Below are 24,066 nucleotides of genomic sequence, written 5' to 3'. Positions count from 1 at the left end.
ACAGGCTCAAGGCAGTTTATTTGAGGACATGGATTCCTTCAGATTTCAGTGCTGGAACCAAAAGGAAAGGTCTCTAGACTCAGTCTCCGGAATAAAATAATCCTCTGAAATTCCATCATTTAACAGAACCTTTAAGGTCTGAAAAAATCAAGATTATCAAGCCCAACATCTCCTCACACATTTTGCCCAATAGTTGAAGCTGCAAATTTATGGAAGCACCAGAATTTCCAAGGGAATGCTTCACAAATTGTTTTATCCAGTACATTTCTGTACAGGACAATGCACGTCAGCCAAGCTTTTCTTTTATGCAGAGAACACAACCAAGCTCTGACCTCGCTGACATTTAGGGAGTTTGATCACTGGCACTAAATGCTTAACAAGCACAGATTTGATTGTGTGGCACAAAGCCTGCATAATTTATTTTTAACAGTCTGATAAAATCCCTTGCATGGGTGAAAGATGCACAAAGATTTGGACAGTGGAGAGGACTCTCCCTAGAAAGATTTATAGGATGATGGTTTTATGGGAAGGGAGATGGGGTGTGGAGCTGCTGGGAACTGTTTGAGTAAGGGCTAAATAGAAGGGGCTAAATACTCTCATTTTAAGAAAAACAGATTGTGAAAGATTCACTCTAAAAGTGGGTTCTAAAGCTGTGCAAAAGCACATTCCAGGAATACTCTTGGTGATATGGTGTATGGGGACGGTGGTGTTTGGGCTAAGGTGGGACTTGCTGATCTCAGAGGTCTTTTCCATCCTTAATTGTCCTATGCTTCTGTGGAAAATACGGAAGGATCTGGCTCCAGTAAAGCTGTTCTTTGTCAGGTTTGTTCTCTATTGATATCAGCCCCATAAACATCTCCAAACAGGACAAGGAGCATCCAGAGAAAACCTCCTGGAGGTTTCCCCAACGTTTTTGGGAAGATTCTGAGCAAATAAAACCCTTCCTGAGCTGAGCTTTGCCTCTCACTAAGCTGCCTCCTTTGTAAGGTTTATCCTTGGAGGCTTTTATGCACCCCTGAAATATATTGGGTATTAAAACACAAAGCCAGGCTGATCCTTGGGTACAGCCCCTCTTATTACAGTCCTACAAGGCAGCAGCAATACAAAATCATCCTGTGAGATACAAAAACTGACCTGCATTAGTTAATTTTCATTAGTTTCCATTCAACTTCATTATAATCATAAGCAATGGTCTGTTTTAAGAGAGTGGAGTTTTAATTAAGCTGATCTTAGAGGAGGAAGTTGATGGGATTACATAAAGAGAGCTCTTTTTCAGCGTAATGAAAGTTGGGATAACTTTACCAAATTCAATTATTTCTTCCCAACGCAGCATGAAAAATATTTGGGAAACGACTGAAACAATTCTTAGAGCAAATTATAGCCCTGTCAGAGAACAAGAAATCAGTGTGTCAAAACACGAGGATATTTCTGTACAAAGCATCCAGCAAGTGACTTCATACAGACGATCCCTGTCTGAATATTATATTCCTCATTAAATCTATCCACAGCTGGAAAGAGGAATATTTTCTGTTTGCCATTGGAAATTAAAAAAAAAAAAAAAATAACCGGAATGAAAAAGGTCCTCAAACATAATCCAGAGAAGGATGCAGCAAAATGTTGTGTTTTAATTCATCTGAGCTCACTCGGTGCTGTAAAAACCTAGGTACAACTTTACAGCTTTTGTGAGCCCCAAATAACTACATTTTCTGCAGTAAAGCCAGATCTATAAAATTCCACTCACTCTTCTCATGTATACATTTTTAATAAGTGGATTTTATAGACTTGTTCCCTAAAAGAAGGGCTGGTGCTACAGGCACTGTCAGCCCAGGGACACTGCACTGTTCATGTTTTTAATTCAAATTGTGGCGAGGGCAGAGATGCTCAAAGATCGTCCTGGTGAGCCCCGGGAAGGCTGGCTGGAAAAAAAGCTGGTGGAATTCCCTCTCCCATGGGTCTGATCCCACTGGAACGAGCACCTGGCTGGGAATGGAGGAACCAGAGGAACCAGGAGGGAGCAATGGCACTTGTAGGGTTTTTGTATAAATTTCTGAAATCATTATCACAAAATCTCAGAATAATGTGGGTTGGAAGGACCTTAAATCCCATCCAGTCCCACCCCTGCCATGGCAGTGACAGCTCCCACTGTCCAGGCTGCTCCAAACCCCAGTGTCCAACCTGGCCTTGGACAATTCCAGGGATCCAGGGGCAGACACATCTGCTCTCAGACACAAAATCCATCCCAGGGCTCATCACCATCATGGGGAACAACTTCCTCCCAATATCCCAAATCTAAATCTGCACTCTCTCAGTTTGAAGCCATTCTCCTTATCCTATCCCTACAGTTCCTGATGAAATATCCATATTTTTTCTTTCTTTCTTTTAGATCAAAACTGGATTGTTTTGTTGTTTTGTTTTGTTTTTGTTTTTTTTTTTTTTTAATTTTACACCCAGCATTTTCTTGCAGGTCTGAAACGTACTAAGCAGTGAGACTCATGTCTTTAAAGGATGCACAAATCACAGAGAAAATTGAACACATTTGCTGGTTTTAATCCACTTTTTATCCATCTCTATGAGAACTGTGCCTGTGATGCAGCATTTAAAGATTTGAATTCCTAATGCCTTACCATTAACTGTAATACTGAGGGATTTACCTGGGCTAGTGTAGCTACAGAACCCCAGGATCACTGAGCTTGGAAAAGCTCTCTGAGACCATCCAGTCCCATCCCCACCTTGTCCCTGATAGCACAGGGTTAAAAATATTTCTAAAATCATGGGAGTTGTGTGCAACAGATTCAGGGGTGGAAAGAAAGGTTGGGTCTGGCAGGGCTGGGAAAGGGAACCAGGCCCTGGAATGAATGTTGAGTTTTGTTTTCATTGGATCATGTGAAACTGCACCTGAGTAATCATCATGTGATCAATAATATGATTGTTAAATGTAATAATTGTTTGGTAAATTCAATATATTATTGTTTGATGACAATAAGAACCATGAGAAGCGATGTAATGGTAACAAGAATCATGAGAAAGGATGTTTGGGGACCTGATGGAAATCACAAGAATCCCTGCTTGGATAAGATCAATGTACACAACTGAACATGGGTTTAGTAATTATTCTATAGTCACATAATGAAAAGGGCATAAAAACCTGTCCCTCTGGAATCCATGTGCAGTCAGATTTGGGTTTGTACCCCTGACTCCCAGAGCTCTGCAATAAAATCACCTGCTCATACTCATCCTGTGATGTGTTTCTAGCTAACATCCCCAGCCCAGAGCTCTGAATGCCACCTCCAGGTGACACCTCCAGGGATGGGGATCCAATCCCTGAGCATCCTTTCCATGATTAAATTCCTGCTGCTGTCCCCCCTGAGCCTGCCCTGGCCCAGCCTGAGCTGTTCTCTCTCCTCCTGTCCCCTCTGGAGATGTCAGATAGAAGAGAGGAGCAGCTTGGCTTGTAGCTACACCCTTTTCTGTGTTCTGGTTTCTGTAAACAAAGAGGGTTTGTGCATTTTTTTGTTCCAGAGGGTTTCTGAGCCCTCCCTCTGTCATCTGACACCCCTTAGGTGACATCTGGAGCCCTGGACTGCACCAGTGATGCCTCTGTGGTCTCCTCCTCCACTGGGCACAGGTGCTGGACATGGATCCAGTGACCATTTAGCACAACTGGGAGGGGAAGTAATGAAAGGATGCTGCAGTTCCCAGGCTCCCTGCTCCAAGTTTTCTCTCCCTTGAGGAAAATCAATGCTAAATGTGAGCCACTTATCAGATATTTCACATGCAGGAAGGTACAAGCGTGAGCACAACCCTGGAAATCTGGAAACGCACAGCTGGTGTTTTCTCAGACAGTTTTTTCTCTTTGAAAAATAAATTTTAAAAATAGCAAAAGAAACGCAGGCGTAAAAATAAAAGCAAAAAAACCACATCTCACACAAAAACCCTGAAGAAACAAAGAGATAAGCAAGCTCCCCACATTTTATGAGTGAAAGATGATGGGAGGATTAGCCACAAAGCCATTAGAAAGTCTCACTAAGGTCACTGTGATTGTCTGGAGAGCAAAGGTTGTTCGACAGTGATTGCGCTTCAAAACACAAACCACGTCCAATAACACCACCAGCTGTAGCAGAAATAACTCCAGTAAAAGCCCTCACACCCCTTTTTGCTTATACTTTTTAAATTTCCTTGTCCAGTCTTTTCCAGTGGGGGCTGTCCTGGTGTTAAAGAGCTTCCAGTTAATTCTAGACGAAGGTGCAGTTATTGATCAGAGCATTGCCCACCCAGAGCCAGGACACAGATCTCAAAGCTGTTTCCCTGCTGGGAGCAGAGGAACTGTTCAGGCTCCTCTCAGAGCAGCATTCCTGGCTCCAGAGGTCACCTTTGCTGGGGGGATCATTAATAAGCCGCACATTTTGCAAGGATTAACACCCACTAAACCTTGGCATTTATTCCAAAGACGGAGATCAATGGGGCACTTTAGCACAGGACTAACAACATCCCTGAGCTGCTTCTTTTGCTCTTTAATCATCTTTGGGAGGGGGACAGAGGCAGCAGTTCAGAGGGTTTGTTTTCTGGTTTATTTGTGGAGCTGGGAACTAATTAATCCCCTTGTTATCAAAGCAGAACCTCTGATTGGAGTTGTCTGTGACTCTAAAATGGAGCCCTGAACAAACCACGTGGAGACAAAGCCTGAAGTTCAGGCAGAGGAAAAGGCTTTGTGGAATACAAACAAGGGCTAGAGCAGCCTAATTCTGGTTCTTTGATGGATCTAGTGTGAAAAAGAAGAGCAATAAGCTTCATACTTTGAATTGTATCTTTTTACACTCAGCAGAAAATCTGTTTGAACATTTATCTGTCAAACCTGCAGACCTCTTTATTTTCAAAGTCATGTCTCCATCATATGTGTGTGTTCCAAATAAAATCAAATCAACAAAAAACTACAGAAGAAACAGGTATTCTATATGAAAGCATATTTCCTATAATTTGGATTATTTTTTTCTTTATTAATACTCTTCACTAGAACTCACAGTGCTAAAACACTTAGTGTTCTCTCAAACTGCAGGGTAAGAGAAAATAAGGATTTAAAAATAATAATAATAAAAAATAATGATAATGATAATAATGATAATAAAGGATGCAGGAGGAAGGATCCTTTTCCTGGAGCTTCACTGCTGGAGTGGTCGTACCAACTCCCTTCCTCGTGGTGGTCACTTGTCCAGAAGTCATCAAGAATTCAGATTGGTTTGGTTTGATTCTCTTGGTTTCTCTGCCCCAGCAGAAGAGTTTTTGGGAATTCAGAGTGCAATAATCCATTCTTGTGGGATTTCAAGACCTCTTTTATGCAAGAGCAGATCATTCCCCAATGCCTGTTCAATTACCCAGCCTGTCCTGCAGCTCAATTTTATTCACAGTACATTTTAATTCTTACAGTGCAAGTGAATTATGATGGATTTTTGCTCTTGGGTTTCCAATATCTCTGACAAGACTTCAAGGAATATTCACAAGGTGCAGCTCCATGAATCTGAAATTGCATCATCTCTGTATTGAAAAACAATTGCAAGGTTGCATTCATGAAAATTGTGTTGAAATGTACTTTAGGACGTGTCTAACAAGACTGAGGGGAAATAAAGCCAATGATTTGGGAAGTGTTTGCTGATTAGCACTGTAAAATTAATTAATTCAATCTTACTTGAGCAGTGCCCTGGATTCATAAAGAGGAGCAATTTGGGATAGGTGAAGATGTCCCTGCCCATGGCACAAGGTTGGAGAAGATATCTGAGGTCCTTTCCAACCCAAACCATTCTGCAATTCTGTGATTTAGAATTTTAGAGTAACCAAAACCCTCTGCACAGAGTTAACACCAAACAGTGATTCAGATGGGTTAATGGATGGAATGGAATGTCAGAGCAGAAGGTGGCACTGACTGAGTAAAGCACCTCATGGGATGGGATCATATTCCTTTGGTTAAAAAAAAAAACAACAAAAAAACAAAACAAAAAAAAATCTCAAGCCTTAAATTTTGCCTTTGTGGTCAGAGAGATTTGCCCTTGAACAAGTTGATGCTTGTTCCACTCAACTGGAAAGTTTAGATCCTGCTAGTCCTTGATCTAATTCAGTTAAAAAGTTGATAAAGACATCCTGGGTTTATCTCTTCTGTCTAAAGGAGATAGAAATGCTGACAGAGCCACGGGGAGCTGGAAGCTCCTGAAGGCACAGTGACAAAACCCCACGAGTGTCACCCCGAGCATCTCCAATTTCCAAACAGAGGAGAAAGTGTCTCCAGGCTGAGTTTTTGCAAGAGACACCTTGGCTCAAGTTCTAATTCCCTCCTGTCTCCCAGCCTTGCTCCTGATGCTCTCCTGTCTGCTTTGCAGACCAGATCCCATCTCCCAGGTATTTTTAGCCTACAGCAGCTACACAAGGGCATCGTGCTCTTCATCCTGAGACAGGGAAACTTCTGTCACTGCAGAGCCAACTTTTGAGTGACTGGAGGCCCATCCCAGGCTGCTGAGCTTGGCCCAGTTTGCAGGAGTTGTCTTTGCTCTGACACTGTCAAAACTCCAAGAGGAGCAGCCCTTCCTTAACAGTAGAAAAAAAAAAAGTGGTTTCTGACAGCTGGAAACAACACAATTTTTTTTTTTTGTTTCTTTTTTTTTTTTTTTTATCATCAATATTTCCTTCAGTTTTGTTTCTTAAGGTTTTTTTAATGTGGGTTGTTTGTTTTTTGTTTTTTTTTTTTTATTATTATTCTGATAGAATATCGCAATTCTTCAAAAGCAAAATATTTGACAAATAAATGTTGATCTCAATGAATTTTTGTTTTGACAGGGTATCAGGCAGAGCCACAACATTTGGGTAACATGCAAATGTTTTATCCTGACCTCCAGGGAAAGAGTTGTTTAATATTCAGATTTATCATCACTTTCTGTGTCACTTCTCAAAGATACGGGTGGAATCTTTAATAGGGTATAAGATAGTTCAGAAAAATCTAAATCAGAACTTTACAAGTTCTAATAAAAAGAAAATTTCAGATGTTCAGAAGTTGAAAATTCAGCCACTGAAGTGTTAAAGTCTTTGTTGACTGAAAAGAAAAAAAAAAAAAAAAAAAGCCATAGCAAGGTTTGGGTTGGGAGTGACCTTAAATTTCATCCATTGCCACCCCTGCCATGGACAGGGACACCTTGAAGTGAACAATTAACCTTTTGAAGAGATATTTCTAAAATATTTTTTCCATTCTTAGTTGGAATTGCAAAGTTTTAAAAGCATTAATTTCCTCAGCAACTGAAAAATTCTGTTCCCAGTCTTGTTTGACAAGAAATGCATAAGGAAATTCTTTTATTTTGACATAGAAAAGGCTAAATTTTTTAATAAACTTTCAAAATTGGCTACAAGAATCCTGGGTTAATCTGTTGCAAGCAACTTGTAGTCTATTTACTCTTGATACCACTTAGAAAAAGCCCCGTAATTATTTAAAAGAAAATTTTAATGAGGAAATACCAAAAATTCCATTTAAAATTTTATTCCTAATTAAAAATGGAGCTGCTAATTATAATGCCTATCTCCTTTAGAAGGTGCTGCAAGGCTTAATTAATTGTTGGTAAAGCTCATTGGAGGAGCTCACGGGATGGAAGTGCAGAATTGTTGATGTTAATCAGGAGGAGAGCTCTGGATGGGGCTGGCAGGGGCTGCTGGGCACTGTGGGCACATGCCAGGGGTGCCACGTCCTGCTGTCCCCATTTCCCAGCCCAAGAGCAGACCAGGACAGCTGAGGGGCTGCCAATGTCATCAGAGACTTTTCCAGGAGAGATGGAGAGGGATGGGGACAGGGCATGGAGGGATGGGCACAGGGAATGGGGACAGGGATCAGGGACAGGGCACAGGGATGGGGACAGGGATCAGGGACAGGGCACAGGGATGGGGACAGGGGATGGAGGGACAGGGCACAGGAATGGGGACAGGGATCAGGGACAGGGCACAGGGATGGGGACAGAGGATGGAGGGACAGGGCACAGGGAATGGGGACAGGGATCAGGGACAGGGCACAGGGATGGGGACAGGGCAGGGAGGGACAGGGCACAGGGATGGGGACAGGGGATGGAGGGACAGGGCATGGAGGGACAGGGCACAGGGATGGGGACAGGGCACAGGGATGGGGACGGGGATGGAGGGACAGGGCACAGGGATGGGGACAAGGCACAGGGATGGGGACAGGGGATGGAGGGACAGGGCACAGGGATGGGGACAGGAGATGAAGGACAGGGCACAGGGATGGGGACAGGGCAGGGAGGGACAGGGCACAGGGATGGGGACAGGGCACAGGGATGGGGACAGGGGATGGAGGGACAGGGCACAGGGATGGGGACAGGGCACAGGGATGGGGACAGGGGATGGAGGGACAGGGCACAGGGATGGGGACAGGACACAGGGATGGGGGCAGGAGATGGAGGGACAGGGCACAGGGATGGGGACAGGGATGGAGGGACAGGGCACAGGGATGGGGACAGGGCAGGGAGGGACAGGGCACAGGGATGGGGACAGGGGATGGAGGGACAGGGCACAGGGATGGGGACAGGGATGGAGGGACAGGGCACAGGGATGGGGACATGGCACAGGGAATGGCTTCAAAATGACAGAAGGCACAGGGATGGATGGGATTTTGGGATGGAATTCCTGGCTGGGAGGGTGGGGAGGGGCCAGGATGGAATTCTCAGAGCTGCTCTGGCTGCCCCTTGTTGTCCGTGTTTTTCACACCCTGGATCCCTGGAAGTGCCCAAGGCCAGGCTGGACATTGGGACAGTGGAAGTGTCCCTGCCATTGCAGGGGTGGCACTGGGCGAGTTTAAAGCTCCTTCCAAGCCAAACCACTCTGGGATTCTATGATAAATTCAAGTAACTTTTCCCACTGAGAGAAGGACACTCCCGTCCTGACTCTGCCTTTTCTCTGCCTCAATCCCACGAGGGAAAATGGAAATCCATGAAGGTTTGAAGCTCAATCAGAATTTATGGCTGTGCTGCTTTAGACAAGCAAATCTCCCTTTTATTTTTTTATAGTACATTTTAAATATGTACCACAGGAAGGGGCAGCTGAGTGTTTAAGAGGTCACTCAGGGCTGGGATGTGATTCAGTGACAGCCCCCACCCCACACGCTCAACCCTACAGACCTGACCGTGGGGACCAGGGCTAAACAAAACTATTCCCACTCCTGTTCTAAACCTAATCCCGTGCAGTGACCCAGTTTTTGAGGAGAGAGGTTTGTGATTACCTGTCAGGAGCTCATATTTGTACGAGAGGAACAGCAAGAGCACATTTAATCTTTCATGCTCCGCTCTGACAGCTGCGCTTTCGCTCGCTCAGCTTTCTTGAAGGATGAGCGAGGCAGGGCTGGTTTTTACACATCCCAAATTTCCAGACAGGGATATGCACAAACTGTAGGAGCTGTTTATCTGATTGAGGCACTAATTGTGTGGGTCCTGGCTGGAGCAGCCTGGGGAAGGCAGCGCATTTCACGCTCAACACCAGGGAAGAGACACGCAACGCTCAGCGGATAAAGGCTCCTGGTCCCAGCTGGGAAAACAGTTCCATTATCTCCCAGCTGCACAGACCTTCCATACGGCTCCGTTCTGCCTGGCTGAACACTCTGCCTTGCTGAGAGCTCCAAAGAGTCCTGCAGGAAATTGTAGAGATCCTGAGACATCTCCGTGCTGGGAGCTGTAAGTACAGAACCCTGCTGGCTGCTGCAGTGTGGATGCTGCTTGCCGGGCTGGCTTTTTATCCTTCCTCGCTCGTTTTCATTTGCATAAGGGGGAGAGAAGGGGGAAAATTCTGCTACTTTATTTTCTGCTGCGTGTCTGGAAATGGCTGGTGCTGCCAACGTGTGCGTCCTGGGCAGAAAAGGAGATGTAGGGTGGATTTGTATGAATGTGAAGGCTGGGGCGAGCAGAGCCCAGGCGGTGCTGGCCACTAAGCTCAGCCCATGGTTGAGGCTATCACAGCTCCCTGCTGCAGTGCCACGGGCAGCACAGAGCATGACAGTGCTCATTCTGGCACTTCCAGGTGACTTTCTACAGCATATTAAAAAGCTGAAATGGGTAATGAGAGCCTAACCTCATTTCTGCCAGCTGAAGGTGGAAAAGCAATAAACATCAATCTGCAGGAAAATGTAGGTGAGTCCTAAATGGAAAGTTTTTCCCTGTTGCTCGTTTGAATCATCAGAGGGGGATATAAAGTGAGTTCCCAGCCTGTTCTGAACTTTGGGTCTGCATCCAGAGACCTGCAGCAGGGTTAGTTTGGATGCTGTTATTTATTTACACTGCATGACACAGCTTTAAAGGGTATGAGACTTCATCAATAAAGTTTGGGAAGTCTGTGCTTCCAGAAGCAAGTGGCTGATGAGAACTTTCTGGTAAATCAGATATTCCCATGGTGCTTTCGGGGTGAATCCTTGGATTCTGACAGCTGCTGCATGTGGAAAGGGGCTCCTCCAGCAGCTTTGGAACGAGCAGGATGCTCCAAGCTGACAATTTCCTGCAGCACTTATGGAGCTGAATGATCAAGCAAGATGCAAACACTCTGTAAATAACAATTACTTGTCCCTTTATCAGCACTGCAACCCTCTGCAGATAAATATTGTGAGTGAAAATCCAAATATTTACTCCTCTGAAGCAGCATTTCCACCTCCCCTCTTATTTTTCTCTCTCAAAGAGGGGAGGCTTGTGACATCCACACAAAGTTCTGAAAGTTCAGAGAATTTTTCTGAATCCTGCAGTGTTTGTAATTCCAGGCACCACATCCCCACAAATAACCCCTCTCTGCCTGTGCTGCTCCAGAGGCACTGTGTCAGTGTTTCACATTCCAGAAGTCTCTGCTCCACAGGCTTTATGACACTAAAAAGTCCCAAATCAGTACCTCTATGAAGTTAGCAACAACCATAGATCACGTTTTATTGTGTAAAAAAAAGAAAAATAAACCCCCCCAATGCTGGGTTTCAGATACTGGCCATGGATTACAAGTTTTACCTTCCATGCTGAGGATAAAATTATAAATAATCCAGAACAATTTAAGTGCTTTAAATCAAGCAGGAGCCATGTCTCTTTTCCTTTGCTTCCAGCTTTATGACCACTATTAAAAAGGTTTGTGGTGCATAATAAGCTACCCTAAAATTAATTTCTTGCCATTGAAGCAAGAATTTCCCTTACAGAACAAGGTGCCAGTGTGCCCAAGGGCCCTTAAAACACAAAGTTTTTTTTTATTTGTGTTGGAACTGAGAATTCTCATTAGGAGATATTTTGTGAGTATGTGGGAATAGATCAGCTCTACAAAACAGGAGTAAATTTGTATTTCCCCTCAAAAACTGTGTTAGCTGCGTGTTACTACAATATTTCTTCTGCTAAAAAAATGAGTTTCCTGCAGAAGATTGCCACAGATTGGCCTCTGCTCACCTTCCTCAGGGACAAAGAGACATAAAAATCATCTTAATGGTGCCCTGCTCGTCCCCAGCCTCTCACACTGTCTCTGGGCAGGCTCTTGCAGAGGAGGAAAACCAGAAAATCTGGCCCAAAAAGTCATTTATTCCTTCTTCCCAAAGGCTGCACTCAGAGCTGGTCACAGCTCTGTGCTTGGGTTTGTGCAGGAGGGAATCTCTCCAGGGGAGATGGGGACACAAAGAAATTCAGTTTTACAGCTACAACTCCCTGAGTGGTAAAAACCATCCCTGGGACACAAAGAACCCCAGACACAGCAGAATTTAGGTGATTAGGTGACATTATTTACATCCAAAAACGATCAGGTCCCACAAATCTCTTATTTACACAAAGTTCGGGGTATGAAAGAAAAAATTCACACCTTAAAAAGAGAACAAAGAAGAGAAAAGTGCCCTGATCTCAGCAAACAACCCCAATCAAAACAGATCAGGGCACTGCACTTAACAGTTCATCTTTTGGAGGAAAAAACCACACACAGGTGTGAGACAGAGCATCAGAGCTATAGAAACCCTACTGGAGCTGGGAAAGTGCAGCAGGGCAGCACCTCCTGCTGCTTTTGCTCTTGGGGCTTCTTCCCAAATTTTTGGGACCACAAAAAATGATTGATGTGTCTCATTGAAGCCTTCCAGTGCCTAAAGGGGATCCAGGAGAGCTGGAGAGGGGTTTGGGACAAGGGATGGAGGGACAGGACACAGGGAATGGTTTCAAACTGTCCCAGGGCAGGGATGGATGGATATTGGGATGGAATTATTCCATGGAGGGTGGGGAGGAGCTGGGATGGAATTCCCAGAGCATCCCCTGGATCCCTGGCAGTGCCCAAGGCCAGGTTGGACATTGGGGACAGTGGAAGTGTCCCTGCCCAGGGGATGAGACAATCTTCAAAGTCCCTTCCATTATTCTACAATCTCATCTCTAAATTAATTTTGGAAATCTTGGTGTTCTGGGTTTCCTCCAGGAGTTAAAACTCCAGGGGAACCTCTGAGAGAGAGGGATGGGGAGCAAGGAGCTGGGGACAGGAGTCATTTCCCTCACTTAGACCCTGGATGCATTTTGAGCCTCTAAAGAGCAGAAGGAATGGAACAAGTGAGTCAGAAAGGCAGTTTGTTTTATTAAAATTCCTGACAGCTTCTGCTGTAATGCTCTTGTTAAAAGAGATGGAAACATCAGAAAGATGAGAGAGGCTGTGTTCTGTTCTTGCTCTCTGCACAACATCGTGATAAGGAAAGGAGTGTAACTGGTCTCCAGTCGCTGATTTTATTGGGAAATCCAAACACAAGTGACTCAGGCACACAAAAACCTCCCCAGGGCTCTGCCCAGATCCCACCAGAGGCAGCTCAAACAAATAAAAACATTCTGCCTACTTTTCCTACAATAAATCCTCATTTCTCTTCAGGACATCCTGATGTGATCACCAATACGATCCTTTTTTTTTGTTTGTTTTTTGTTTTTTTAAAATAAGATTCTTCAGAAAACAAACAAACAATTGCTTTATATTTAGCTTTATATTTAGTAATGAATTCAGCTCTCCCATGGCTGCAACCAAAGCATGAGGATCCCAAATCTCTCTTTGTGGTGATGCCTGCAAGGAATCTTTTATTAAAATTCTCTTATTAAAGTTATCCCTTATTAAATAGGGGAAGACTGGCTGGAAAACAAGGATCCTGTGCTGTAAAAAACAGTGTAAATATCAAGTGTGTACCTCTGAGCAGCACCTGGTTTAATTCCCATCCCTGTGATTCACACTGGGAATGTGGAACCTGCCTGGGATGAAGTTCTGCACCAAGTTTCTCACTGAAATGAATGAATTTTCAGATATTTAGTGATTATTTCTGCCCCAAACACACCTTCTCCTCATGTGTTTATTTGAGGTTTCACCACATCCCATGGCCTGGTCATTGTAGGGATCCAGGAATGGATCTGCCTGGATCCCAAAATGCTTGGTGCTGTTTCAGCAACCCTGGTGCACTTCAGCAACACAAATCCATTTCTCCCAGACATTCCCTCAGCGAGTTTGGAGTGTGCAGAACACGAGTGGTGCCTTTGGAGAGAGAGAAATGGGGATTAAAAGCACAGAAGTTCCTGCACCTTCATCTCTTGGAGCAGTTTCTGATAATCCTACCATGAAATTACAAAACCAGCGGGACCAGAGCAAACCTCCCTGGAAATTGTGAAATTGTGCTCCCTCCATTTGTACAGGGAGCCAGATAAGGTGGAGATCCCTATCAGCTAAATGAGAGCTGTGTCACATGGAGTCCCCAGTGTCCCACCCCTCAGCCAGGACAGAATTTGGGCTGGTGTGCATCCCTGCATCCCTGCCTGTCCCAGGAGTTTGCCCTTCAAGGAAAGAAAAACAAAACTAAAATTCTCCAAAATTCCCTCCCTTGTGCCTCAGTTTCCCCTCTCTGATGTCTCATCCAGCTGTTCCAGCTGTTTTAAGTGGGACAGCCCAGCCTGGTGAGGGCTGGGAGATGTTTTACCCATGGCACTGCCACTTGTCCCTGCTGCTGCAGCATCCAGACTCTCCTCACACTGATGGAATTCTGCTAATTTCTGTAATTTAGCCCCAGATGGGTTTGTTTTCCTTCAGCTGAGAAAAGCAGGGGAGCTCTGCAGTCCCCAGCCAGGGAATTTCTCTCCCAGAAATTGTTTTGTCTGCTGGTTTAGCAGGAGCACTTGGGCTGCACAGCAGGTTGGAGGTTTTACCCCTGTTAGAGTCACTTAAACTGTCACCTTTCCTCAGCACTGATATCATTAGTGGTGACACATTGCTGCAGCCTCTCCACAGAGGTCACCCAGCCCTTTCTGCAGCTATCACACAGAGCTAAAAGCCATAAATATTATATTTAACCCTCTCCTTTCCTGTGTTACTCCAAAACCTCTGGAGGTGAAAGTCAAATTTCTGCCCTGAACACACTCTGGTCCCTCAGTTCCACCAAATCCGTGAGTTAGGTTTGTATTTTCAGTCCTGGCTCAATTTTTTCCCACCCCAAAATCCAAACAAATACCAATATTTGGTATAAAACTCCAATGCCTGGAGCTGCATTCCCATCTGTCTGTGAGGGCAGAGCCACAGGGGAGAGACTTCTCAGAGGGATCTTCTACTTACAAGGAAAATCTTTTGATGTAGGAATGGGAACAGTTATCCAACAGTTATCCACTCAAACAGCAACAACAAATATTTCATGTGCATTCAGCTCCCCTTGAAAAAGGAGTCTAAAAGGAGTCTGTTTTGGTTTTTGGGGGTTTTTTTATTTTTTGTGGTTTTTTTTTTTTTTTTTTTTGTGGTTTTTTTAGGTGAAGTTTTTCAGAGAATCACCAAACTATTTGGATTGCAAAAGCCTGGGCTGGTGGAAGATGTCCCTGCCCATGGCAGGGATGTGGGACAAGATTATCTTAATTTTCCAATTCAAAGAGTTCTGTGATTCTCTGAAAAAAACTTTACAAAAAAAAACCAAAAACAAAACAAAAACAAAACAAACAACAAACAAAAAACCCCAAAAAACAAAAAAAACCAAACAAAAAACAAAACAAAACAAAACAAAAAACAAAACCCACCAGACTCCTTTTTCAAGGAGAGAATTCCTGTAGAGATGAATGCACACAAAATATTTGTTGTTGCTGTTTGAGTCCCAGGCAGCTTTTGGGCACGATAAAGTCAGGCTGGTACCTGAGCTCACATTGCCAGGAATTCAGAATTCTCCTGCCCCAGGCTGCAGGTGAGGAAGGTGAGGGAGGTGAGGAAGATGAGGAAGATGAGGAAGGTGAGGGAGGTGAGGGAGGTGTGGAGGGTGAGGAAGGTGAGGGAGATGAGGAAGGTGAGGAAGGTAAGGGAGGTGAGGAAGGTGAAGAAGATGAGGAAGATGAGGAAGGTGAGGGAGGTGAGGAAGGTGAGGAAGATTAGGAAGATGAGGAAGATGAGGAAGGTGAGGCTCCCCCCGCCCTGGGGTGTCTGGGAAGGGCTGGAGGTGGCACTGAGGGCTCTGGGCTCGATGTCTCGGGGCTTTTCCCAGCTCAGGGATCTGGGATGGTGTGAGGTGTCCCCTGCTCAGGTGGGGCTGACCCTGAGTGTTCAGCACCTGAGCTCAGGTGTCACACAGCCCTTTCTGTCTACTGAGCAGGTCTCATGCACATTTGGCCATTGCTCCATGTTTTTTCCCATCCAAAAGATTCTCTGCTGTGCCCCAAACACGACTCAGCTCTGGTTCCTGTGCTGCTCCATCCCCCTCTGCTGCCCCTCTCCAGCTCTGATTCCATCTGAGACATCAGCTCAGCTCTGCTCAGCTGCCTGGAGCAAAGCAGAATCCTGGTTATGAACCTGCTCACAATTGCTGCAGTTCCAGCCAGGAATAAACTGTTCTTAGCCTAAATACTCCTCTGAGGACTCTGAGCTTGGGGGAAGGAGCATAGCTGTGCTGAATGCAGTGCAGGCTGAGTGAAAGGACACTGGGAAACTTGGGAAAGCAGCTGGGGAGAGAGGGGAGGGAGAGGAGAGCAGTGGGGAACAGGAATGACCACTTTAGACTGCAGGAAATGCAATGTTTCCAAATAAAACACTTTAGACTGCAGTAAATGCAGTGTTTCCAAATAAAACACTTTAGATTGCAGTAAATGCAATGTTTCCAAATAAAACACTTTAGATTGCAGTAAATGCAATGTTTCCAAATAAAACACGGACTGTCAAAGCTGCAAAGAGTGAAAAAGTTGCCAAAATGAAAGATTTGTCCAAAGGCAGCCCAAAAAGTGCCTCAAGGGGAAGGGAAACTCCAGTGTGAATAAATCCCTTGCACAGTGAGGGTGAGGCTGGGGTTGGTGCTGGGCACCACAGGGAGCAGCACCCATGCAATAATTCATTAAACAGTGATAAAAATGACAGAGCAAAGTGGACAAAGCTCAGTGGAAGAGCTGGTATTGAATGAAATATGCAGGAAAAAAAAAGATTTTTTCACTTTAATGCAAAATGCCCACTAAGGTGAGCCAGGATCTACTATTGAATCTTAGAGAAATTTTGATAACAAGAGATTTCAGAGGAATTTTGGGATGCTCTGAGGAAAGCTGTGGGGCGTGCTATTTGGAATTATTCTCTGCTTGAGGTATTTCAGCATTAATTGCACGGCTTTACTCAGAGATTACTCATTTTCAAGTTAGTCTTACCAAAGGTGTTGAATAATGGATGATATTCAACTTTGGGTTGGGGATTCAGGGGATTGATTTGGAAGACATAGGTGAGACATCCCCAAAATCAAACTTCTGTCAAAAATTAGCAGAGTAAAAGTTACATTTGAAGTGCAAGAAACTGAGAAAAAAAAAGCACCTTTCTCACTGATTCAGGCAAAATAAAAATGACTAAGCCTGTCACGATTTTACCTCTTTGTCTGGCTGACTTTCTCAGCAAGATTGATTCCAAATCCAGCTAAGCCCTGAAAGGAATTAGCAGGAAACTGCTTTGCTGGAGGATGCTGAGGGGGTGGGTTGAGCAGCCAGGGAAGCAGCAGCAATACCCAAAAATAAACCCCCAGCCCTGACTAACCAGGGGGCCCTGTTGGGTTCACTGAAATAAGTCATAAAACCTCTCACTTGAATCCACAGAGGCAGAAGCAATACTGTGAGAGGATAAAAAGGTGAGGAAGTGTTTGTGAGATCATAACAGCAGAGAGCAGAGTGGGGGGAGCTTGGGGATCAGCCAGTGCCACCCTGCCATGGGGACACCTCCCACTGCCCCAGTGTCCATCCTTGGGCACTGCCAGGGATCCAGGAACAGCCTCACAGGGAAGAATTTCTCCCCAATATCCCATCTAACTCTGCCATCCTTCAGCTTAAGCCCTTCCCCTTGTCCTGACTTTCCCTTTTGCACAAAGTCCCCCTGACCCCTCCTTAGCCAGGGGCAGGATGGCTCCATCCAGAGGGGGACCCTGGGCTGGATTCACAGCTGGATTCACAGCTGGATTCACAGCTGGATTCACAGCTGGATTCACAGCTTTATGTCTGACTGAATTTATACAAATATATGTTTATATATATATATAGAAAGTAGAACTTTATAAAGTGTAAGTTCTGCAGTCGTGTTTATTCTGTGCAGAGATCTCCAATAAAAACTCCTGACCCTCAAAGCAAGGAGGTGAGGCACAAACCTCATGTTAATTAACCTAATGTTAATTAACATTATTCCATCCAGAAGTGGCCAAGGCCAGGCTGGGCAGGGCTGGAGCAGCCTGGGACAGTGGGAGGGGTCCCTGCCAGGGCAGGGGTGCAACCAGAGGAATTTTGATGTCCCACTGAAACCATTCCAGCTGTTGTGGCTGCAGGGCAGTTTGGAGCAGCAGCATCTGCACACCTGTGGGCAGGTGAGGCTGAGGCAGCAATATTTAACCCTCTGTGTGCCTGGTGATGGATGGAGCATGGCAGAAGGAGCACAAAGCTTCTCTGCAGTCCCATTCCTTGTGTTTGAGCCCAGCCCAGCCCAGCCCAGGCTTTTCCCATGGTTGATCACCAGGCCACAGCCTGTGCAATTACCCACTTCAATAATCAGTGTCTGGCTCTGATGAATTACAGCCCAGGGTTGGGATGGCTCAGAATAAATGAGCTGGGATGAAGGGTGTGACAGGTAACAGAGCATTTGTAATGGGCTATACAGCTATTAAATGCAAAATAAAAAAAGACACTAAAATATGTGTAAAAATAATCAGAAATAAAGCTATAATCTATTTAGGTCGTGGTTGTTGACCTGGTATGAGAGACTGAAAATTAACCTCGCTCTGCATGAGTGCAGGAGGGGTCAGGGAGGTGCTCAGGTCACTGTAGTGCTGCCACTCTCGAGTTTTGGGCCATTTGAGGGGTTGTTTCTCCTGTCACTGTGCGAATTTGGGTTAGTCCCCAGCTGCTGTACCCGAGGCTGCCTGGGCTGACCATGGACAGTCAGCAAAAGGAGCAAGAGAGTCTCCAGAAAGGTCTCAGGAGATGCTGCACCAATCCCCCCAGGGCTCTGGGTTTAACCCTTGCTTTCCCCTGAAGCCCTGCCTAACTCTGTGCTTACAGGCTGGGCAGGGCTTGGAACAGCCTGGGGTGATGCCTCAAGTTTTAGTTTTATATTTCCCACATTCTGCACTGCATTGGTGACTCTGAACTCCACACAAAGTGTTCCAGGCTCTCTCCCAGCTCAGGCACACACAACAATCCTTTCCCAGCCCAGAACCAAGGACACGCTGCAGCTCCAGCCCCAAAAAGTGCAAACAGGGAATGGAGGAGAGAATCTGGGAGGGTGGGACTGCAGAGCCTGGAGCTGGAATGGGACAATGAACCCAAAATGGGAATGGAACAGAACTGATAAAAGTGTGAAACTCCTGACTCAGGGTCCATCCTGGGTGCAGCCATGGCCAGGCTCTGGCACTGCCCAAGGTGAATCCTTTGAAAAGTTTTTAATAAATCCCTGCTTTATTCCTTTATTCCTGCCCAGCCTCTCCAGGCATCAGAGAGAGTGGAAGGAAGAGCTGATCTCTCTGAGTCACACACAGGAAAGGGACAAGGGGCTTTACAGGAATTTACATTCTTCAGAGATGTTCCTCGTGGCTATACTGTTAAAAAACCCTATAATGGATGTTTCTGTTTTGCTTTTATCTCAGTGTTTTGGAGGAGCAGTAATGCTTTGGGTAAAATTCAAATCAATGCAAACCTCATAAGCCAATAAAATTTTATAGATGGTTATCCAATATGTAGTTTGTTACACAATTTCTCTGTGGCTTCTGTTTATTGAGACATAAAGACTTTGCTTTTTTTAAGGGAGATTTTATGTGAGAAGGGCATAAGAAGGAATAACCTTTCATACCTATTGTGCCATAAACTAAATTACTCTTAACCCAAACCATTTATCTTGTGGTGGCAGCCTAATGAGACCAAAGGAAACAAAAACAAACCCAGAATTTTCTTGAAGGGACAACTTTTATTTCCTTCAAGCCTGTAGCTTCCCAGATTGGCCACAAGGATGTCACAGTTGATAATATCAGACAATATAATAAAAATAATCCAAGGAAATGATGAGGATATAAAGCTTGGGACAGGGAATGAGTGCAGAAGGGATGTTCAGGTGTGGCTGCACACTGTTTATTTCCTGGCAGGAATTTCCTGCTGGGTGTGAGGAGTGGAGGGAAGAGAAGGGCTGCTCAAATCAAGATCATCATGGCTTTGGTGATTTGGCTCAGGAGGGCTGGAAAAGCTCTGAGGATGAAGGATCCCCACCCTAGTGAGGAAATTCCCTGCAATGACTGAATTGTTCTTTCTCCAATACAACTTTTCTCTTTGCAATATCCTTTGACCTGTACACAACATCATTTTTTCCTGGTGTAATTTCACAGCAAAGGAGCAAAACTCTGGAGCAGATACGACCTTTCTTTTTTATGTTTTATCTATTTTTTGAGCCAGACACACAAACATAAAAGGAGCTTTTACTCAGTGGGTTCCGCTTGAGGTATGAGAGACTGACCTGGAGACACACACAGAGTAAGAGCTTATTTGAGGCTGTGTCACGAGTTAAGTGAAGCTCCAAGTCTTTGGAAAGCTGATTTAAATCTTTCTTAAATCTGAAATCAGTAGGATGTGCTTCCCTTTCCCAGGCCTGGCTCAGCCCTTGCATGCTGTTTATTATCTCCATTAATTCCTGGGTGATTTCCCCTCCACACAATGCAATTGTGGCTGAGAGATTTGCCTGGGTGCAGGGATTGAAATGCCTGGTGATGAACTTGCACTCTGATGAGGACTGATTTGCCTATTAAAGAAAGAAAAGCTAAAGGCAGATCCCTTCAGACCCCAAACTTGCCATTTCCCTTAAAGGATGACAGATTTTTGTGAGAGGAGCAGACCAAGAGAGGAATAGAAACAATTTGTGTGCTGCTCTTAGCATAGAACTGGTGGGAAAAAAAATGGATTTGTGTCACTGTGAGGTAACAACATTGTTTTATGTGTCAAGCAAAAAAGAGAAATAGTCCATTATTCAGATCAGCACCAGTAAATGGATGTTTTTAAGACTGAAAAGCGAGGCCATCTCCTTCTTATCATCTCCACTCAATCTCCTAAACTCCTGCTGAACCTGTAAGAGAGGCTGGGCTGCGAGAGAGGGAGCGAGCCAGGGCTCAGAGTGACACAGAGTGACACCAGAGGAGTTATTAGAGGAATTTATGAGCACAATCAGACACGGGCATGACAAGAAGTTGGGGAAGAGCTGCAGTATCCCAGGAAACAATCTGCATTATTAAGAGCAGAACTCCAGGGAAGGTGTGATGAGCTTGACAAAGTGCAGACACTTCACTTTGGTATCCTCCTCAAAATCTCTGCCTCAAAACCAGAAGCACTTTTAAGCCCATTAGAGAAACTCTATTTTGGGGTTTTAGCACTGCAGTTCCAAGGAAATGTGTAGAAACTCGTTGATGGAACAGCTTTGCAGGGATGTGAGGCTGAAAATGAGGCTCTGACAATGTTTTTTCTGCAGTTGTTGGGATGGATTTGATAGCCCAGGGCAAGCACCAGGTTGGGGCTGGCCAAGGCTCCAAAGGTGGCTCTGAACTGGTGTGAAACTGGTCTGAACCTTCCTGGAATGGGACATAACCAGCACAGCTTCCTGAGTGGTTAAAGAATGACTTCAATATTAAATATTTCAGATCTTTGTCCCATGGAAACACCAAAGGGGGAGGAAAGATGTAACCATGGGGGTTTCACTGTTCAGGTTTACCAATCAAACCCAAAGGATTTATTTTTTTTTTCCTTTTAATATGTAGCCCAAATTCAGCAAAACACCTAAATCCATCTCTTGCAGTTGATATGAGAGTGATCCTATAGCAAAGAATGAACCTGAAAATGTAAATTATCAATTTCTGCTATGGAGCAGCCATTCCACAAACCTGGCATTAGACAGAGCCTGAAACAGGAGCTTAAATTCCAAAGACCCCTTAAATTCAATGTTTTCCTTGAATAAATCCTTGTTTTCCTCTGGAATTTTAGCAGTGTTAAATTGCCAGCCTCCAGTTTTGAAGGCAATTCATCTTGGGCACCCTCAAAAATGAAAGGGGAATTTGGGATGCTGACTCGTTTTGTTTGTATTGATGTGGAAAATGAAAGTGGGATTCCTTGAGAGCGAATGCACTCACGAATTTCTTGGAACAGAATTTTGGGTTTTTTCATGTTGCAAATGTAGTGGTTTTGGGTTAAAACAAAGGGCAACCTTTGTAAGAGGTTTGGTGAAAATGTGCTTTAGTAGAAACTCCAAAGTTGCTTTTGATAAGGGAGGAAGGAATGATAAGAGGATGGGGAAAGATCCCCTTGGTATGGAAAGACAGATTTTGATATTAAATTCTGCTGATCCAACAACTGTAAGAGTTTACAACAAACAATGGGATGCAGGAATGAAACCAGAGAAATTTCACTTTTTGTGCCACCACAACAACACAGCCAGGGATGGATTAAGGATGCAGGAACTGCTTGGGAAGTGCACAGAAACAGGATGTAAAAGTGGAATGGAAAACACAGAGCAGAGGATGAAAAGGGGAGGAAAAGCAGCCAAACATGGAGGTGGATTTTCACCAGCTCCCTTTGGTTGGCACAATAACAATATTGAAACCCTGAGAATTTTTCACTCTGGAGGTTTCTCTGGGAATTGTGAGTTTGCCCTGGAAAAGCTCTGAGGATGAAGGATCCCCACCCTAGTGAGGAAATTCCCTGCAGTTCCTTGTGCTCATGACTAAGTTGTTCTTTCTCTAATACAACTTTTCTCTTTGCACTATCCTCTGACCTGTACACAACATCATTTTTCCTGCTGTAATTTCACAGCAAAGGAGCAAAACTTTGGAGCAGATACGACCTTTATTTTATGTTTTATCTATTTTTTTGAGCCAGACACACAAACCTAAAAGGTGCTCATGGGGTGGTGAGGGATGGGAATAATTCCCAGCACTCCATTGTAATTTCGGCACTTAATCAGCAAAACCATTTGCATCAGGGCTTGACCAAGTGAGTTCTCCTCAGAATGGCCTTGGTGAGACAGCAGTGCTTAATTCACTTTTTATTTTCTGTATGGTAACAGATTGCTTGGCATTGTCTCCTCTCAATTATTCTCTGTGATTCCCAACAACACATTTTGGATAAAGAGAGTGGAAATGAAAGCACTGAGTAGAAGGGGATAAAAGAGGTGAAACAACAGGTGAAAGTCCTGTTAGATTTCCATGTCCTGTTTAATGGATGAGGAAACAAAGCACAAATGAAAAGGAAGTTTTACCTCTTGAAAAAAAAAATGCACTGCCAGGAAAAATCTCTTGCTAAATATTTATATCCAGTCCTGGCCTTTCACTGCCCTTCACATTTTTGAATTTTAGCATTGATTTATTTTAAATAACTGCATACATAAATAAGTGCATCCTAAATATACCTCTCTGTGTATTAGGAGACTCTAAGTAAAATTATTATTCTTATCACAAACCAGATAAATTTAAAGAGTTCTTCTTCCAAATATATTTGGTCCTGGCTCCCAGCTGGTGCAAATTTGCATTTTTCCATGAAGGTCAAAGTTCTCTTACTCTCACCCTGGAGTAGCCAACCCTGTTTACCTGCTAAAAACCCAGAACATCTCCAGAATAGCAAGTTCAAGTTCTTTAGTGTACCCAGGAAAGGAAAACATTCCTAAATCCTGATTACTATTCCAGCTAACATTTTGCTTTTCTAACCTGTTCTGAGTTTGTAGGAATTGTCTGCAGCACATCCAGCAGATGTAAATGCATCAATCCCTGCAAGTGTGACTTGTTTGGAGTGCAGGGCAATTATCCAGGAATAAAATCAATTTCTAACAAATCATCTGCCATGTGCAAAGCAGGACTCTAATAGTAATTAAAGTCATAAAATGGATTCATGTTTCTCTCTATCTCTTTCTTTTACCCACTGGTAAAAACAGCTCATAGGAAAGAGCATGAACTGCAGAGGAAATTAATTAATAAACAACAAATAATCACAAATCAATTCATTTAGGCCTAGGATTGCATCATGATTTTCAAAAAACTTGATGCAATTATCTGTGTCATGTGAACTGATTTTGAAGTGGCTTTGAGGGAATTTAGATGTTCACATGGAAATTGGAGCAAAAATAAAAACATATTTAATGTATAAAAAGGGAAAAATAGATAAGTCTTGTTTTAAATGCAACCAAAACATTCTCTGTAATAAAATGAATCTCTAAAGTCATTCTCTGTTTAGCTCACATTGACATGTTCTTCTCCAATATACTCAAATACACAGCTCATAATCAAGTTTTCTTCTCAAATTGCCAGTTTAAATACAAAACAAGTCTATAAGTTATTCCCTGACTTGAAACACAGCCATCATCTCAAAATCAAAACAGTGGCTAGAGTTAAGTTGTTAAAGAAAGACATGGCTATTTAATATAAATAACTCAATAGTTGCATAGTTAATATAGTTAATATAATAACTCAATAGTTTTATAGTTAAGATAGCTAATAGTTAATATAATAACTCAATAGTTTTATAGTTAAGATAGCTAATAGTTAATATAATGACTCAATAGTTTTAGTGGAGGGCAGTGGAAATTCCAGCTTTTCCCCTTGGCTGT

General features: G+C 43.9%; 1 protein-coding gene across 2 annotated transcripts in view; it reads left to right on the top strand.

Moving 5' to 3' along the window:
• Positions 1–9,046: 9,046 nt before the first annotated feature.
• The window catches only part of LOC117002510 (contactin-6-like), a 122,648-nt gene continuing 107,628 nt past the window's right edge, over positions 9,047–24,066 (top strand). Inside the window, exon 1 of one of the 2 annotated variants that reach the window (XM_033071692.2) lies at positions 9,047–9,701. The gene's annotated coding sequence lies outside the window, so the exon portion shown is untranslated. The remainder of the gene's footprint in view (positions 9,702–24,066) is intronic. The other variant, XM_033071691.2, reaches the window with a different exon arrangement.

This window comes from Catharus ustulatus, chromosome 13, assembly GCF_009819885.2.
Source record: "Catharus ustulatus isolate bCatUst1 chromosome 13, bCatUst1.pri.v2, whole genome shotgun sequence".
Classification (NCBI taxonomy): domain Eukaryota; kingdom Metazoa; phylum Chordata; class Aves; order Passeriformes; family Turdidae; genus Catharus; species Catharus ustulatus.
This window is presented reverse-complemented; position numbering and strand designations above follow the sequence as displayed.